Consider the following 20,550-nt stretch of genomic DNA (forward strand, 5'->3'; position numbering starts at 1 on the left):
GCTTTGTACAGGCTGAACGGCAGGTTACTGTGCAACAGTTGACATCACAATACAATAAAGGAAAAGCAAAAACAATATTTCAAATGACGATGTGCCACACAATCACACGTATGGGGTTCCAGAGCAGATGATCTAAAATACACCCTCTTCTCACTGCTGATCATTGTTGAACAGTGAATGGTGTGGTGTCAACAACACACTAGTTGGACACTGGAGGACTGGAAATTAGTGTGCTGTCAGACGAGTCCAAATAAACACACCAATGGATACATCTGTGCGTGGCACAAGCAATACAAGTCTATGGGCCAATCATACATGGTGCCCACTATCCAGGCTGGTGGGAGTGGTTGCTTAATATGGGGCATGTCTTGCTGACAAGAAACCTGGTGCATATGGACCAACATTTCACTGGTGAGGTGTACTGGCAGCTCTTAGGAGACCATGTGCATCCTGCCATGTCGCATTTTTTCCTGGACAGAAACAGGACCTTCCAAGACGATATTGGGCTCACACTAGATGTCTGAAGACATCTGTTGGGATCTGCAGCCATGCTGTCTGCAAGGCTTTCCGCAGTGTCAGAATAGATGATAGCTGCATGTCCATACACCTCACTTCCCATTCTAAAACATCCTACAGATGTTCAATTGGATAGAGGTCAGGCGAATTTGGAAGCCAATCATTGGTGATATCTTCACTGTGCTGCACGACTGGTTCAAGGAACATAGTGAAGATATCACCAATGATTGGCTTCCAAATTCGCCTGACCTCTATCCAATTGAACACCTGTAGGATGTTTTAGAATGGGAAGTAAGGTGTATGGACATGCAACTATCATCTATTCTGACACTGTGGAAAGCCTTGCAGGCAGCATAGCTGCAGATCCCAACAGATGTCTTCAGACATCTAGTGGAATCAATGCTTAGGCAAATAGCAACTGTTATCCATGTGAAAGGTGGCCCAACACAGTATTAGGTAAGTAGTCATAATTCAATGTTCACTGAGTATATATTCACAAGCCAATTTGCATGTTGTGTAGGATTAAAAATTTGGAATAGTTAGATAATAGTTGTTTCTCGCCCTTATATTTTTCTGTTTTGCTGTCCTGGGTATGCTTTGTTCCCTGCAGTGACAGAAACAGGTTTGGGAGTATGCTCACTTTACAAGTGACATTATTACCCATGAGGCAATCAAAAAATTACCAATATCATTCTAATATGATCCTTGAGTAGCATGTCTTTCAGTTATATCTATAGTCAAAAAGATAAGAAAATGAGCACTTCTTGCATTAGAACAAATTTTGTCCTAAGTTAAAGCTAGTAAGTGAATGTAAAGGCAGCAATAAGAAACTGAAACAGCAATACAGAATAATGCCACAAATGTAAGTTTTGTATATATTTACTATGAAATAAAGTACAAACTTGTTCTTACATAAGAATTGCTCATTTTCTAAATTTAATACTGTTACTTATATCATTTTTAATTTTTAAAATAATTAAATGCACATGGCATAATACTTTAAGAGTTTAGTATCTATATAATATCGGTGTTTAGATACACCATAGACACTCTTAAAAAAAACTACAAAGTAGTCGTTGTGGGCATCATTTGCTCTTTCTCATATTGTGCTCTGCCTTCACGACGAGTTGCCATGATACTGCACTACCTCAAATAAGTAACGCTTCACTAATAGAGAAGACTATTGTTACTTATTCTCAGTGAGTACCACCACCCAGACATGTTTCAAGGCTATTGGCCTATCATCAGTGGGTGGGCAGGTACCCTAGTATTGCAGACATGACGACCCAGTTGTGAAGTTAATCGCACAATATGAGAGATGCCAAAAGGTGTATAAGATAATATTTAAAATAATTAAATGCACATGGCATAATACTTTAAGAGTTTAGTATCTATATAATATCGGTGTTTAGATACACCATAGACACTCTTAAAAAAACTACAAAGTAGTTGTTGTGGGCATCATTTGTTCTTTCTCATATTGGTTCTTTCTCATCTCAGGTAGTGCAGTATCATGGCAACTCGTCGTGAAGGCAGAGCACAATATGAGAATGTCTGGGTGGTAGTACTCACTGAGAATAAGTAACAATAGTCTTCTCTATTAGTGAAGCGTTACTTATTTGAGGTAGTGAAGTATCATGGCAACTCATCGTGAAGGCAGAGCACAATATGAGAAAGAACAAATGATGCCCACAACAACTACTTTGTAGTTTTTTTAAGAGTGTCTATGGTGTATCTAAACACCGATATTATATAGATACTAAACTCTTAAAGTATTATGCCATGTGCATTTAATTATTTTAAATATTATCTTATACACCTTTTGGCATCTCTCATATTGTGCGATTAACTTCACAACTGGGTCGTCGTGTCTGCAATACTAGGGTACCTGCCCACCCACTGATGATAGGCCAATAGCCTTGAAACATGTCTGGGTGGTGGTACTCACTGAGAATAAGTAACAATAGTCTTCTCTATTAGTGAAGCGTTACTTATTTGAGGTAGTGCAGTATCATGGCAACTCGTCGTGAAGGCAGAGCACAATATGAGAAAGAACAAATGATGTCCACAACAACTACTTTGTAGTTTTTTTAAGAGTGTCTATGGTGTATCATTTTTAATGAACAACTTATTTGCCTCTTTTTGGTGATGTTATTCGATTATAAACAATATTAGTAACAGTCTTAAAGTTAAGAAAATGAACACTTGTTCCAGCAGAACAAGTTTGTGCATTCTTTATGCAGTCTTTTTCTCAAATGATAAATAATGTAAAGTCTAAATAAGCAGGCAAGAAAAAGTTCTGGCTACACACAACAAAAGTTATGCATGTATATGACCCCTAATACAAGGCTGATTCATTTTTCCCCAAATTAGTAAAGGAGTAGGGTTTTTATTTCAATACAGGCACCAAAATAATTAGATAATAAACACTTTGCTACATTGTATTTTTCTGTCTTGCTACCTTGGGAAATAATTAGTTACCTCCAGTGACAGAAATAGGATTGCACTTATGCTGGCTTTAGAAATGATATTGTTATTCCTGAGTAACTGAAGCCACCTACTATCTGACAAGAGGGCAGAAAGCTCTGAAACCAGCAATAGTAGTGCCTCTAAGTTTTTAATGAATAACAGATTCACCTCTTATTGGTGATGTTATTCTTTTTAATTATAATTTTAGGTCTACTCTTGGATAATGTTGTTAGTTTTAAAGTGAACATAAACTCAAGCTTGTTGCTATCACTAGAGGAAACATGGAATTCCCAAGACATATCTTTTCTATCTTCAAGATCAAACCCTACAATGATATTAATCCAAATAGGAAAAGCCAGTAGTTGCTTTCAAAGGTTCTCTGTATTATATTTTCAGATAGATAATAAATGCTTCTCTGTAATATTTTTTCTAATTATTTCAATGCCTACATCAAAATAAAAACTGCACTCCTTTCCCCTTCTACCTGACTGAGACTGATTAACTACAACCACAAGTGAAGAGGCCTTTAAGAATTCCTCACGCTTCAATGGAATTTGAAACCCACAGAGTTCTCCAAACAAGTGGCAACTAACAGATCTACTATATGTCATGGAGAGAATGCCGCTGCAAACACAGAAGTCAATTCTTATGTTGAACATAAATACTACTAAGAAAAATAAAACTGCAAAGAATTTTAATATAATCTACTAATCTACAGTGACTTATACAGAATTGCAGGTTTTCCTTCGTGGACACTTTATCAGATATCCAATTTTTTTAAATTAATTTGTTTATATCTGGTTTGAAGTATCTTCTAGGTGAGTCATGGTTCAAGAATAAGTTACTTTACTATTTTATGATACTGATGATTGTCTCCTACTCCTTGGTGATGTCATATGATGATCTGCCTACATATCAATCCATCTGTGGATTCTTGTTCTCACTTTTTGATATTGTTCAGTTAGAGGATGTATGTATACAAGTTGCTCATTCTGTAACTTTTCATTGAATAAATTCAGTTTATTGTATCGGGGTAAATGTATTCTTACTTCAAATAATATTTACTGAACACCACAAAAATGATTAAAAACTGCTATACATAAATTTTTCAATACCCAACAATGGGAAATATGACAAACTATACACTAAATGTCAATATGCCACTGTTAATATAATTAGGATATGGCTAGTGAGTATTAATATCAAAACTAAAGAAAGAAAGAAAAATATTATATATATATATATCTTTGGTCATTGATATACCACCAGTTTTTCCCAAAACTGTTCATAACATGTAGTCAATGATGAAGTAGGATATACAGCTGATGTACAATAAAATCAATAGCATATAAAACATAATAACAGTGATAATCGCTGAATATTATGTAATTTTATCACCAACTTCTCTGATGAAACAGAAGAAAGTCACCGACTAGTCTCTGTAGATACAATGGGGTCACAGTAAAAGATCTGCACCACAATAAGAAACACTTAAAGTGCAATACCAATAGACAGAGAGGAAGAAAAGTGGGGCATGAGAAAATGTAGTCTGGAAAGTAAGGAGGATGAATCTACTTTTTGAATGAATGAACCTATAGTTAAACTGTAGTCCATTCTTCTGCATACATGTATCAAGCAGCAACAAATCAAACCACTTACATGGGTAAGAATAATACTTGCAATGATAAAGGATACCCTAGCAGTAATATAGAAAACAAATGAACTTGACTTATATAGACTCCCACTTCTTGGCTAAAAATTTGTGTGGTGACCAAACACCACCACAACTATAATCCATGCTAATTGTTTATGTTTATGAAACTGTAGTACTAATTGTTTATGAAACTGTATGACAATTCTGCTAGCCTTAATGCATAGACAAATCTTTTTATAATCCTCAAAGAGAGATCAAACTGCATAAGGCCTGACCTGTCAAAGGCACTGAAAAAAAACTAAGATTGTGTTTAAAAATAATTGTGAAACATTCATATGAAAAATCTAAGGAATTTATCAACTCATAAGTTATGCACACACATAAACTTCATGACTGAATTATTAAATTTCATTCACAAATTTTAAACATATGCAACTTCATTTATTATATAATAATGGAATACATCAGAGTATCCTATAGTGAACCTTGCAAAAATAATTACATTCTGATATAATGAACATACATTTCTTTTATGTTATTAACAAAGTTTTGGAATGCAGAGCAGACCAAACCAAATATCCCCATGAAAATTACAAATTTGGTATTAACCATAGTATTAACACATTCTCCCAATCTGTTCAGGTGTAGTTTTTGTAAATATCCTGAAAGTGAAAGTATAACTCCAAAACATTTACTAATTGAAGAACAATACTCTCTCATCTCGCTGTCATCCCCTTAAGAACAAAAAAGTGAAGCTGGATATGAATGAAGATTATGAAAATGCACTGCCTTAACACAAACCACTTTAAACAACTCTTGTAAAATATAAAATGGAATAATTTTTAAATGCTACATTCTAATTTTCAGGGATATGTTGTAATGATCCACCTCATATACTTCTGTGTTCTGAATGGTCAAGTGTAGCAATACTTATATAGTGGATGAGATTCAACTGACCTACAATTTCAAGGGTTTTTATTACGAAATTATAAATATATAAACTATGTTTATAAGTTTGGAATAAAAGCGTTTAAAAATCTCCCAGAGTAAAAAAAAAAGGGGGGGGGATATGTATTGCTTGTTGGGTAAATGTATTTCTTGTGGTCAGTGATGGAAAAAGAAACTAAAGTAAACAGTACTAAAAAACGGTAACGAATGGAATACCTCAAAACTGTAGCTCGTTTGAACATATTGCTTTTCAAGTGTCTATGTCTAGTAAAATAAATGAATAAAGTAATTCACAAAATTTTTCACACATCGTCTACATCTGGCTTTCAATACGTCAAATAAAAGGAGAAATATATTTATTTTTGGAAGAAACAGAAAAATTAAAAACAATTCAAGGAATCAGACGAAATGCGTTTCTATCTACCGCATCAGTAAGGCGCATATTCTAGATCTCCAATTAAATTCTAATGGACATTTGAAGTATAGAATGCAAGAGGATAAACAGCAAATAAACTGACACATGGTACACTGCAATTATTCTTCACAATAATTCTTAAAAACGTTAACAGTAATTCCCGTTACTCTTCATCTAGCACACCTAGTGCAAAAAATTTGAAATATTTACCGAAGCGTCCCATCGTAAACTTGCCAGAAATGAAGCTGTGCATGATTTCCACGTGTTCAGATTAGCATGGTAAGAAGTACCATTGTAAAGTTTTATTTCTCTTTGCAACTCATATCGAACTAATTATTTTTAATAAAATATACTTTTCATAAAACTACTCGTCTGCTTTTCATCCTCCAAACTACCGCCATTGCGTAAAAGTCTTCAAGGAAATCACTAGATGGCACTTCGACATAACCTTTTTAATTTTTCGTAGTTTTGTTTGTTTATATGCTGACCAGAAATGTATAGGCAAGAAATTTCAAGGCGAGAGAGAGAGAGAGACATTGCACGGTATACAGATCTCATATCACAAATAAAATAAAAACGTTCATTGCAAAGTACACACAATATGAAGTAAAATATTAAAACACAACGATTCCAATGCTTCTAATCTTACTTAGTACGCTTACGCGGCTATTTCGGGTAGTTAACCTAGAAACGATAACCAGCACACGTATTACTTTATTTTAGTGGTAGTGAGAGATTACTTACTTTGAAATCTTATAGCATTATCTTAACTTTAGGAATCAACAACGTGAATTTTTTTAGATGTCAAACAAGAAAAACTATCTTGGATACTATCCAAAAATATTATTACAACAACCATCCTGTCAAGCATGGTTTGTTACTTTGGCGCCATCATGTATTGGAAACGCAACGCACACAAACAGAAGTCACGTGACCAGTGTTTTTCGCAGCATCACCTATTTTACCTGCAGCAATATTCAAGTGAACTTGAAATATGTATTATAGTATTGCTTCTAGTTTGCTTTTTTCACTCACACCGTATGTCTACTGTAATAAACTGCATGCGTGATGATGAGTTCTTAGGAAAAAAAAAAAAAAAGAAAAAAGAAAAGAAACCGAAATAAAAATTTGTACTTTAATATCTCAATATGTATCGTTCAAAATCAAACGCTAGCTTAGATAACAGATGTTCTATACGAGGAGGAATGCATATATGAACGTTGCCAGCCAGGCATTTTTCTAAGGTAGGACGTCGAATGTACGTTATGAAATCTAGTGTCTAATAGTCGATAGACTAGTAAATGGTATTTATATTTAAAAATAAAAGGGGATGGGGAAGACTAAAATCGAAGGCAAAGCGCCCCCTCTTGTCCCTTTCTGACAACACCATAGGTATACAATACAGTATATTTTATGAGATTATGTGTGGGAGGGGGGACTAAAAGGCAAAATAACCCTTCCTTTACATATATTTTTGTTGTGGACTTAATCTGTATAATGAAATCTCGTTAAAATAAAAATTTCTGGTACAGTTAATAGAAAGGGTTTTTTTTTTTTTTTTTGTCAGCTGTTTGAACAAAGAGCAGATTATTCTGCTAAACAAGTTTTAAGGATATAAATTGCATGTTACATCACAGGACTTTCAAAATATAATTTATAATCAATATTTTATGCATTTAGAACTAAAAATATTTATTTAGAAATTTTATTTAACATTTTGTTCCATAAATTTTCTCAGTTCGTTAGCAGAAGAGTTTAATAGGCTTGTGATAGCTTTTGATGATAATTTTCTTGCTTGCTAACCAGAGGTGTGACTAGAAGCGGATCTAGGAGAGGGAGATCGGCCCCCAGAGACTGAGCAAATTGGAGCATATACTTCGAGCATGTTTTCACTTACCTTAAATCACAAGTATTATATCACTCTTTTATCTCTCCTTACCTAGAAAAACTGTCTGTATCTGCCAATGGGTGTAACTGAACTCAGAGAGGATGATATTAATGAGCTATATCCAGTGCACACCAAAATTCACAATTTCTTTGACAACTACTTTCTTTCCTAGCCATGAATAAAAGAAAAAAATAATAATTATTATTATTATCTCGTTTCGACGGTTAATTATTTTCCTTTTGCTGGGTTTTTCCCCCCTTCCTGTCTCTTTCTGAGAATTTTTATGGAATCGAAGATGAATTTCGCTCGCTCCATTCATAAAATCTCTTTGTAAAAATTAGAGATATTAAACATGTGCGCTTTATACTAAAACGTTTCTTAATGACAATCACCTCCCACAGCACAGTTTTTATTAAGCAATGGTATGTAAAATTTCGAAAAAATAAATTGACTTATTGTAATTATTCAAAATAAATAAAATTTATTTTATATTTAGTGTAAACGGATTAACAAACACGGAAGGATAAGTTATTTTTGAACTTTATTTTGGAAGGGGGAACGACTGTATAGAAACTTGTTCTGTTTAAAGATGGCGCAGAAAAAATCAAAGGAGGCAATCAGATTGCCGAAAGTAGTAGTAGTAGTAGTAGTACTACTACTACTACTACTACTGCTAAAAGTCTTACTGCTAAAAGCCAACCCATCAATTGCCAAGACAGTGAATGAACCTAAATGTTCGAAATGCCAACGCTTCAAAATGCCAACTACTCCAGATGCCAGCAGTTCAAAACACAGTACTGATCACAATGTCCCAGGAAATGGTTTAAAATGCCAACCGATCTAGAGTGCTGTCTGTTCTATAGATTATTTTTCGCTGCATAAGGACCACCGCCATGCAAATCCTTTGCATTGGTTGATCTATCGGAGAATGGAGGTGTGGTTTGGTTCTTCGATATTTCCGCCTTTGCGATGATTTGTATGACGATTGAAATGCAGCGATTCCATGACCATTATTGGCCTCGTGGTCCTCTGTCGATATGGGGCATGATGGTCAGTCTATTATTTTGATATTTTAGTTTTTTGGTAGTTTCTTTAACCCTTTTTTGGTGATATTTCACGTCTTTTGGAAATGGTACCTTCGAGGGGGTTCCGCTAAATTATGTATAATTGGCATTATTTTAAATTTATATCATGTTTTATTAATTGGGTTTAATGACTTAATTGACTAAATTATACAGGGGATTATCGACTACCTTTTGTCCTACTACCGCTACTTTCCCTTCCCTGTTTGTTTATTTTATATTATTTTACGTTTCGTTTCGCTCTGCATTATTGCCGTACTACTGGCTGATGTTTTTATTTTAAATATCATATTTATTTTAATTATCAGATATATATATATATATATATATATATATATATATATATATATATATAAGGATGTTATATGCGTGAAATTCAGTAAAAAAATGGACAAAATGAGCGATTTAAGTGACGTTGAACGATGTATGAGAGTGGGCGCACACGCGCCGGTCTGAGTATCTCTGAAACTGCAAGATTGGTCGATCTAACCAAGTATGGTCGAAAAGAGTTTGTTGTTGATAGTAGCCAATGGTGACTCACAGAATTTGTTCAGGGTAACGGAAAGGCTACAAACAGCCAAATAACAGTCCATCACAATAGTGGTAACCAAAGAGGCATTTTAGAACGACTTGTCGTATCATGTCGAGAATGTGGTATCGCAACCGAAGACTGAACCAGATTCCACTCCTGTAAGCAAAAAAAAAAATGTGATAGCATGATTACAGTGGGTTCAGGAACATGGACACTGGTGCGACAAATCCTGATCCCTGCTATTTCAGGCGCATAGGTATGGAGTACAAGACGATAATGAAAACAGCATGAGTCTATGAACTCATGCTGCGAGATGTGAATGATGCAGATTGGTGGTGTAATAGTGTGGGGAGTGTTTTCTTAGTGCACAATGCGTCCCTTATTATCAGCAGAGCAACATGTTAGCAAAGTTTTAATGTTACAGATTATCTCTCAGAAATTGTTTCCGACCAGACGGAAAGGACTCTTACCGCCTGACTCTTCGTCAGGCGGTAAGGCCCACCTTTTATCTGGTGCGCCACATATATCAGAGTTGACTCACTTTCAAATTCGTAATCCAAGTGATCTATTATATATTTGCTAGCTACTTAAATGAGTTTCATGCTAGCTAGGCAAACAAAACTGAAAGAGACCGATTTTTAAACAAGATCTTATGGGTGATACATTTCCTACCATAAAAGGTATAAAAAATATATATTTATTAGGGTCACCTGAAAAGTTACTTTCAACTACCCATGTGTATTGTGTCTGTAAATTGCATGTGTTCTCTGGTTGATTTGCCTGCTTTTCTGGGCCAAAAAGGTCAGTTTTATCGGCGGAAAAATCTTGCTATATACGCCTGAGACAGACTAACTTATCCAGCAAGTAAAAAAAAAAACATTTCCAAAAAAACTTTTCCACCCGGTGTGTGGTGAATGGTGACGATACCACTGTGGTACGCGCAGACCGCAAAAGATATGTTACTCGGCAGCTTTTTCCAGCTTCTGTTCCCTCGGTTTTGTCCCCCTACACACACACACAGCTTTTTACCATAAGAAATACTCATCCACTGTGAATTATTGCGTTCTGTTACAATCAAATCATTAAAAAGAAGCTGCAAATTCCCCTGTGCCTCGACCATACGGAATATTTAATAAAGAAGAGAAATTTATTAAATTTATTCTTATTCATAAGTCACTTGAAGTAAATAGGCAAAATAGTATAATCTTATATTTAGTCTTATTCTACAAATAAAGTACCATAATTTAACTTTTCCTAATCAAATACGTAATCATCGATGTCTGGAAGTACAGTACTGGATATAAATAAATAAATTTTCTGTTTATACTCCGGGACGACCAAACGGTCAGAGGAGTTCACAAGACAGACAGATTACAAGAAACAACACCGTATTCAGTAGTCACGGGCTTGAACCCCCGTCACTCAAGGCACGTGTACTTATGCACCCGCGCGCCTGACCACTAGGCTACGGCGGCCTCTAAATTGGCTTCGGCACTCTGAAATAAATTGATTGGTTGATTTTAGGACAGAAATATTTACAATCCATCTATTACTGCCATCGGTGTTGCAAGCGTGATATTTTAATAATGCTTCACATACTATAGATACATCTTGATACATTTACATTTATGTGAGCTAATAAGCCTATTTGCTTCCTGTGCTTCAGCCCATATGCAGAATAGGTGTCATCTGATCACAGCATCTCAAACAATATCAGTGTATTATTAAACAGCTATAAACAGAGACCCCAAACTCTGGTTCAACTTAAATGCAAAGAAAATAAATAAAAGAGATTTAACCAGAAAGAGAGCGACCTTTGGTTTCATGGAGAGGACGGGGATATCATACCCCACAGCATGAGTTACCGTACCCACCATGAGGAGGTAAGTCACTACTATCTAAGCTTTAACAAATCCACCTGATGGTCATTCAAAACAAGTTATACAATCAACTACAGTCCTATCAGTCTCAAAGACTGATTTAATCCACCTGATTGTCACTCAACACAGGTTTCATTAATTAACTAAAGTCGCATATAGGTTCAAGAACTGAACCTGACGGTCAATCACATAGGCTCACCACTCCACAATCCTCATAGGAGGCCAGACCAATACTCATCAAAGGCTGATCTTAGCCCATGAAACGATGCCTTCACGACACTCTCTTAGTCTCAACTAAAGTCAACAGACTTCATGAACTCAGCACCGGGAACCCACTGGGTCAAACCCCGGTGCATTCAACTTGAGTAACTAATCGTACACTCTCCGTGGAACAATATCTAATAATAATAATAATTTATTTATCTCTATTTTATGTTACAATTTTTGGGAGATAACGGCAAAAAGGGAGGGGAGAACACAGAAGCTAATGGCTTTTTAGGGGTGTTCCCTTAAAAAACAATGTGAATAACATTTAAAATATAGAGTTCTGAAATTGTACAGGTAATGTTCAACAGAAAAGACAAATAAATTGGAGTTTTTTATATATTTATTTACAGAAGACTTCGTAAACCATCACTACTTATAACAGCATTGTGAACATTTTTACGATTAAATGATAAGAGAAAAGGAAAATGATGAGAAATATGCACAGAAATTTACAAACTATTTGCCAACAGCTTCCTTTAGCATTTGCATATTATTTCCACGTTGGTAATGATTTCCTCTGTGTTTTTAAAATCCAAGAGTTGAGTGGAAGGTAATTTGAATCAGACATCCCTGGTGATGTGTTCAATTAGCAGTTTCTTGAATCGGTTTAGTGAAGTGACATTTTTCATTTTTGCAGGAAGTTTGTTCCAGGCTTTAGCGCATCTGTATTTTATATTTTTCTGACTTATGGATTTTCAAAAAAGTGGAACCTTCAAGTTTGCTTTTTTTCTTAGACTGCACGATATTTCTTCTTCTGCTATGGTTATGAAAAAAGGATCTGAAGAGAGTTGGAAACTCTGGTGTCTTCAAAGCATTGAAAACAAAGACCGCCTCGGCTTTCTGTAGCAGTTGATAGATGCTGAGGAGTCTCACTTCCTTGTATCTCGAACTAACCGATGCGTTCATCAGTTAGTTCGAGATACTGCACAAGAAATTTGTTACTGTAGATGAGATTTGGTTTCGTCACTTCGATCCTGATAAAAAAAAAAAAAAGGACAAAATACCGAAAGCAACATGGACCTCCTTCTGCAAAGAACTTTCGTATTCAACCAAGTGCTGGCAAGGTCTTTATGTTTTGGGATGCTGGGGATATTTTATAGATTGACTACTTAGAGCATGGGCAGAAATAAAAGGAAAGAAAATAGGCAAGTTTAGTCCAAACTGTGTGTGTGGAAATTAAAGAGAAAAGGAGGGGAAAGCTGTGCCACATCATGCCACTGTTCCAATCAGGACAATGCACAGTTCATAAATCTCATATTGCAATGGCTGCCATTCATAAGCTGGATTTGAAATCGTTGATCATCCAACCTAATCATTAGATCTGGTCCAAAAAATGATGAAAATGAATGGTTTCAGGGCGTTGATAGATCTGTTTTATTTATTTTTAAAGGGTGGCATATTTTAGAAACTGTTTTAAAAAAATGCTGTAGCACTGGGAGGCAAAGCGCACTGAACTTCTATGAATTATTAATTGAGAAATTAAATATTCATTGTTGCTTATTATTTGATTCCATACTGGGAGTAGGTGGAACTTTTTAACCCCATATATGTCAATAGCTGCCTGAAATAAATTGACGAGAGGCAGCTTTTCAGATTTCATTCAATAGTCCATGTACAAATATTATCTTCCATTAAATGTAAAATGAAAGACAGTATAAGTCTGGCTAATTTTTGTACAGTAAGTACTCCACATCTAGTATAATAAGAGATAAAGTAATTGTTTATAGACAAATTTCTGGATCAACTACTTAAAATCTTCATCAGGCAAAAATTTAATTACTACTACTATTACTAATTCTGATTTCAGTTAAACATCTCGTCACACCAACAAGAAAAAATTAAAAGGGGTTTGACATTTCAGTCTCTTTAATCCGTTGTTAGGGCCATCTTTCAACCTTGCAACCTTGGACTCAAACTCTCTCATTCGATCCCTTGAGGTGTGCAAGTACTTGGCACATCCCATTAATTACAGCATATGTATATTTCCACCGCGTTCTCCTTCCCTTACTGGCGATTTCTCTGAATCCTGAAAGCCACTTCAATGAAAAAAAAAAAAAAAAAAAAAAAAACACTTTCATGTTAGCGGTTCCCCGAGCTGGAGCTCATATATTTGAATTGCATTACGTGTATAAATTGCGTATATTATTATACATTCTGGGCTTGTTTCGATGGAAGTTTCCCAGTGGATACACACTACCCTCTTCCAAGACCGATTGACTCGACCATGGTATGGATAAAGCACAAAAACCTTCTTCCAGTCTTTGAAAGGATTCGGACTTAGGCGCCTTTTCCACACACACACACGACTGTATTCTGCTTTGTTCAATAATGGCAGCTGGTTCCTTTTGACAATTACTGTATTTCACCGAGTGAGAAAAATTGCCATATTACCTCACATCATTCTTTCCAGTAATTGTAGCTACTCTTCGCATCAATTCAAATTAATCTGCTTATTCCATCCTTGTCGTCTGATAACAGTTGATGCACATAATGAAGTTTACATGGTTGGAAAGGCAAGCCTTTGTTTTCAGAATTGTCTGCAATGCATAATGTGTGAGCTCACTCTTTTCTTTATTGGTATCAAACAGTGTTATAGCAGTAGTAGTAGTATTAGTAGCAGTGGAATGTGATGCAAGAAAGCAAGTGTATGAGCTTATGCAGCATCAGCCAAAAAAAAAAATAATAATAAATAAAGTAACATCAAAGTATTCTTTGATGTTAATGACTTAAAATCAAGAAGACATATAAGCAAATTTACCAGAGCTCTTTCTTCAAAATCAGTCGATTCTCTTTTTGATTGAACAGTAAATAAATCATTTTTATTGCATATAAAAGATGTCACACTATATATTCACTTTCAGGGATTTACTCCAATGAAGAGAATTAAAAATAGGCGATACCCAATTTAAACTAAATTCATCTACAGTAACATATCATTATTTTTTAGATCTGTAGATTGCTATTCTGTACAGTGGGACCAACTGATGATGTTACCAACAGCAAATTCGAAGTGGAAAACATTCAAGGAATTAATCGTGGAAGCTACTAGACGTTTCATACCTATTAAGAAATATTGTACAAAGTTTAGGCCTAAACGGTTGTCAAATGAACTAATGAGACTCGTGTCAGAGAAGAAAAATGCATGGGATGCATATAAATTATCAGAAGACGCAGAAGCCTATGATAGTTATAAGCTAGTCTGTAATCATCACAAAGGAGATTAGGCAAGCGATGGCAGATTACAAGATATCTTTGGCAAAGGATGCTAAGAAAAACAACAACTATTTCTTTACTTATATAAACTCTAAAAGGAAGGGAATGAATCAGATTGGTCCACTTGATATCGATGGTTCGACTGTTGATGATCCTGCTCAGATAGCAAACAAACTGAATGAGTATTTTGCATGTATATTCACACATGAAGGAAGGAAAATTCCAGAAGGTTATCAAATTATAGCAGGGTGCTTAATGATTTTGTAATAACTGAGAGCAAAATGGAGGAGAAATTGTTGAAGTTAAACATAAGAAAGGCACCTGTATAGATCCCACCACCTGGGGTGGTGGGATCTATACAATTATATTAAAGGAGGCGGCAAAGGAACTAAGCAAACCCTTAGCCATAATTATGAGAACATCCTTGGAGTCAGGGGAGGTCTCCACGGACTGGAGATATGCAAATGTATCGGCAATTCACACAGGTGGATCGAAGGGTGACACGATTAATTACAGGCCAGTTAGTTTAAATTCTGTTGCAGGTAAAATAATGAAGTCACTGGTTAAAGATGAATTGTAGGATCATCTAGACAAGACTGCAGCACTAATTCAGACACAGTATGAGTTTCTTAAGGGAAGGTTTTGTCTGACAAATTTTATTGGATACTATGATGTGGTTACAAAGGAACTGGATGCAAAAAAAATTGATATCATATACAGTACTTGGATTTCAGGAAAGCTTTTGACACGGTTGGGCATGGAAAACTACTGTACAAATTGGAGCGGAATGATATTAAGGGTAAGTTGCTACAATGGATAAAAGGGTGATAATCAATGGACGCTGCTCTTCTTGGACTAATGTTATTAGTGGAGTTCCACAGGGTCGGTGTTGGACCCACTGTTGTTTTGTATATTTATCAATGATATTGATGAAGGTATATCAGGCTTAGTGTGAAGTTTGCAGATGATACAAAGGTTGGCAGGGTTGGTAATGGCAGTGTGCTACTGCAACAGGATCTAGAAAATTTGGGCAGATGGTCTGAGAAGTGGCAATTGAAGTTTAACATTGACAAATGCAAAGTACTGCACTGGGTAGAAGTAATCCCAGAGGAACGTACCAACTGTGTGGTACTACACTTGGGGTTGAAAAAAAATGAAAAAGACCTGGGAGTAATTGTGCAGACAGATATGAAGTTTTCTGAGCAATGCAGACAGAGTGCAAGAGGAGGTCATGGGGTTTTGCCAATGATATTCAGGAATTTTGCTAGCAGGGAAAAGGAGGTGATTATCCCTTTGTATAAGGCAATGGTCAGGCCATGCCTTTAAGTACTGCGTACAGGTCTGGAGGCCTCATTTTAGGAACTATGTAGATTTGCTTGAACGTGTACAGATAAGGGCAACAAAATTGGCGAAGGGAATGAAGGGATCCTCTTACCAAGAGAGGCTTAAGTTCTGCAAATTGCAACGGCTGGAGACTGGGCAATTGCGAGGTGATCTGATTGAGGTGTATTCAGGCTTGAGCATGCTGAATTCTCATGGGATTCTTTCACTTGCTCAGATTACGAACCTAGGGGGGCATAAATTCAAATTGAGGAAAGACAGTTGTAGAATAAATGTGCGGAAATTTGCCTTTAGCCAGCGGGTGGTTAATTGCTGGAACAAACTTCCATCTGTCTTTGTGGAAGTTGTTAGCTAAAATAATTCAAGGAGGAACTGGACAAACATTTAGAGGGAATGGTTGTGTGAAGTTTTTTTTTTTTTTTTTTTTTTGGCTGATGCTACATAAGTTCATACGCTTGCTTTCTTGCATCACATGCTTCTATACATAGACCAGTGGTGAGGGGCAAGAGTGCATAACATGCGTTCCTTGAAATGGACTGGATTCAAGCCCGTGACTACTAAATACGATAAACAGAAAATATACCGAGTATAAACAGAAGTTTATACAGAGTATAAACAGAAAATTTATTTATAACATTATTAAATGTTCGTTTTTCCCAATGCACTGCATTTCAATTTTGGAAAGCACCGAAGAAAATGCCCAAAGAAAATTTATTCAAAATTAAGAAACAGTGCATTTAAAAATTTAACATCTGTATTTTTAGTTCTGTTGGATTTTAGGCGCATTGGTGATTTAGACCATATTGCGCCATTGTGTATTATTTTGGAAAAGGATGTTCCAGGGACGATTTGCATGTTGTGCAGGCTGAAACCCCCGGAATAACTCATGTGAACATATACACCACGTTCACCTGGAATAACTTACATGAGAAACTTTACTGCCTCCAGCTGAGCTCGACTAACTACACCCCCGATTGAAGAGATCTTTACAAATTGCTCCAATGGATGACAGAACTCGAGTCCAGACCTTTCCAAACGAGGAACAAATGGCGAAAAACCACTTGTTCCTCCTTTACCACTATACTGCCATGAAGGACGGATTTGGTAAGTTTATGATCCTACTGAACATATTTTCATTTATAAAAAAATATTAACTCGAGATATGTATGTATGAAAATCAAAATTCTACCGTTGACTTTATTAGGTTCTTTGGGGTCATTTTTAATTTCAGGTTACCTTTTCATAAGCACTGAGAATAGGTCAGATAGGTCAACCATTCTGAAATATTTTTCATACAAAAAAGCAGTATTGCAACCTATTTTTTTCAGTAGAATTTTTCATTTTGTAGTGGCTGAATTTTAAAGTGAGAGGTCTCCCGAAATTTATAACATCTGCCATAAAATAAAGCTCTATTCAAAAAAAAAAAAAAAAAAAAAGTCTTAAACTAACAAATCTCTATTCAAAACACGTGTCTTAAACTAACAAATCTCTATTCAAAACACGTGTCTTAAACTAACAAATCTCTATTCAAAACACGTGTCTTAAACTAACAACCTCATACATAGACTGCACTGGATTGACTGCCACTTCACTGAGTTACTGGATGTCTTTCCCTTCTGAGAATTTGAAGGATGGAAGATTCTTCATATAAATTCTATATTATGGATGCTTTCTTTATCAAAATTGATTTTTTGCTCATTAATACAAAGAATTCCAGCCGATGTGCCACGACCCGCTTCAAATATGCCATGAGATTAGAAAAACTCCATTGAGTTCATTGGCAATTACTACTTAGAGGTTCCGTGAATGTGTCTTTTAAGTTCTAGTGTAACTTCAGCGACTAGAAATTGGGAACTACTACATTAATTGGAAATTACTACATTAAGGGGCTTAGAGGGGAACAGGTATTCTGTGTGTTGTCAGACACTCAGTCTAAAACACTGATGGATCTAATATCTTCCTATTACAGAAGAGATTTAGGAGAAGTCCGGTTGGCCTGCCTCCCTAAAATCCACTCATGCACACCTTCTAGATGGTAAGCCCTGTTACGTCACTTAGGTGGCAACGAACGTATAGAGTGGCTCTCTTCAAGACGGCTCTCTTCAAAGACCAAACGCTCCAGCATATGACAGCACAACGAAACAAATGGTCCTCAGTGCCCACCGGCTTCCCCCCCCCCCTTCTTACGGCAGCGAGAGGATCAGAGTGGAAGCAGAGTGTGCTAAGAATCTCTGGGTACGACCAGGCTGCCATTCACGAAAACTGAACTTGGCCTGTTACAACGTAAGATCGCTTATCGGTGAAGACAGGATATTAGAGCTGGAAAAGGAACTAGAAAATGTGAATTGGAATATAATCGGTTTGGCTGAAAGAAGAAGAAGAAATGAATCACTTATAAGTTTACCAAGTGGAAATCTGCTGTACACCAATGGAAAAAGTAAAAGGAGTGAAGGTGGAGTTGGGTTTCTGGTCTATAAAGATATAAAAAACAACATTTTGGAATTCAAAAGTACATCACCAAGGGTGTCAAGACTAATACTCAAGATTTCTATGAGGTACAAGCAAAAGGCTATAATGATTTATGCACCAACATCGAGCCATGTTGATGAAGAGGTTGAAGAAATGTACATCGAAATGGAGAGACTTCTAGATGAGCAGAAAACCCACTACTATTATTATGGGGGACTTCAATGCTAAGGTTGGAAAAAGACAAAACAGCGCAGAAAGGGGAACTATAGGAAATTTTGGAATTGGTGAAAGAAATGAAAGAGGTGAGACTTTTTAAATTTGTAGAATCTCGATGGTTGTCAGTAATGAACACTTCTTTTAAGAAAAGGGTGGAAAAAATGGACATGGAAGAGTCCAAATGGATTAACAACTAATGAAATCGACTTCATCCTCACTAACAGAAGATAAATCGTGAATGATGTTACCGTCCTGAATAAGGTAAATGTTACAGAATGGTAAGATGCACAATTGATATAGATGTAGGAAAGGAAAAAACTGACTCGAATAAATAATACGAAGGTCTTTGAAATAACTGAAGAGGAGAAAAAGCAGATGTACTGGAACTTAAGAACAAGTTTGAGCTTCTGCAGACTGCTCAGGACCAAGATATCGACGATGAATATTACAACTTTCTGAAAGTGATAAAGCCCAAGAAACCTATAGGGTTTTTTTGAAATCCAAATATATGATATCAAAATTATTTTTGATCCAAAGAAGAAATCCAAAGAAGAAAAAATTAGTCAAGAAACGCTTGTTATGATGAACCGAAGGCGACAAATGAAGAGCAAGATAAACACTGACAGGGAGAAAATTGAGTATACTGAGTTATGCAAAGCCATTAGAAAGAGACTCACAGAGGTCATAAGGAGATTTAACACAAGAAAAGTAGAACAAGCATTAAGGGAAAACAAAAGATTTAAATCAGCAGCCATGAACAGTAATACAGAAAGACAAATGATACTAAAACTGAAGAATAGCGATGGTGTACTTATAAATAGCAGAGAAGGCATAATTCAAATAGCAGAAGACTACTATAGAGAATTATACAAGGAGCTAGGGAATGATGCCAGCAGTAGGGAAGACGGATCGCAAATTAGCAACACATACAACATACTCGATATTCTTCCTGATGAGGTAGAATATGCGTTGAAGAAAATGAAGAATCAAAACGCCCCGGGGGATGATGAAATTACTGTAGAGTTGTTAAAATTGGGAGGAAGAGACATAACACAAAAACTGGCAAGGCTCTTCACTAAATGCATTAGAAAAGGTGTGACGCCCGAAACATTGCCTTATGTGCAGCATAAGGCAATGTTTCGGGCACTGGAAAGACAAGGCATAGATATCCCATATATTATGATTTTGTAGATAATATATGAGAACGCTACCTCCTTTATTAGAATTGGAAAATACAAAGACAGTAGCAAATTTAAAATCGAGAAAGGAGTTCGACAAGGAGACAATATCTCCGAAGCTGTTTACTGCTGCCCCCTTGAGGAAGCTTTCAGAAGAATAGACTGGTCTCAGAAAGTAGTCAATGTGAATGGAGAGTACCTAAACCATTTACGATTTGCAGATGACATTGTGGTCATAAGCCACAATCCCAAAGAATTAGAGGAAAATCTTAATCAGTTATGCACAGTTAGTAAGGATTTTGGACTAAAGATGAATATGGCTAAAACAAAAGTAATGATGAACAAGTATGCCACAGAAAGGGAAATGATTGAAGGAGCAGTAATTGAAAAGGTGGAGTCATATATTTATCTGGGACAAGTTATTAGCTGTAATAATGACAAATGGCTGGAAGCCGGGAAGAATAAATTTTGCATGGATAGCA

General features: G+C 36.0%; 1 protein-coding gene across 3 annotated transcripts in view; it reads right to left on the reverse strand.

The window, feature by feature from the left end:
* The window catches only part of LOC150078008 (PHD finger protein rhinoceros-like), a 268,851-nt gene extending 262,016 nt beyond the window's left edge, over positions 1–6,835 (reverse strand). For 2 of the 3 annotated variants that reach the window (XM_090385481.1, XM_090385479.1), the window contains exon 1: positions 6,213–6,384. The gene's annotated coding sequence lies outside the window, so the exon portion shown is untranslated. Of the gene's footprint in view, positions 1–6,212; positions 6,385–6,746 lie in introns of those variants that run through there. The other variant, XM_090385480.1, reaches the window with a different exon arrangement.
* Between the last annotated feature and the right edge of the window lie 13,715 nt (positions 6,836–20,550).

This window comes from Mastigoproctus giganteus, chromosome 11 (genome assembly GCF_048544385.1).
Source record: "Mastigoproctus giganteus isolate SK-2022 chromosome 11, ASM4854438v1, whole genome shotgun sequence".
Classification (NCBI taxonomy): Eukaryota; Metazoa; Arthropoda; class Arachnida; order Uropygi; family Thelyphonidae; genus Mastigoproctus; species Mastigoproctus giganteus.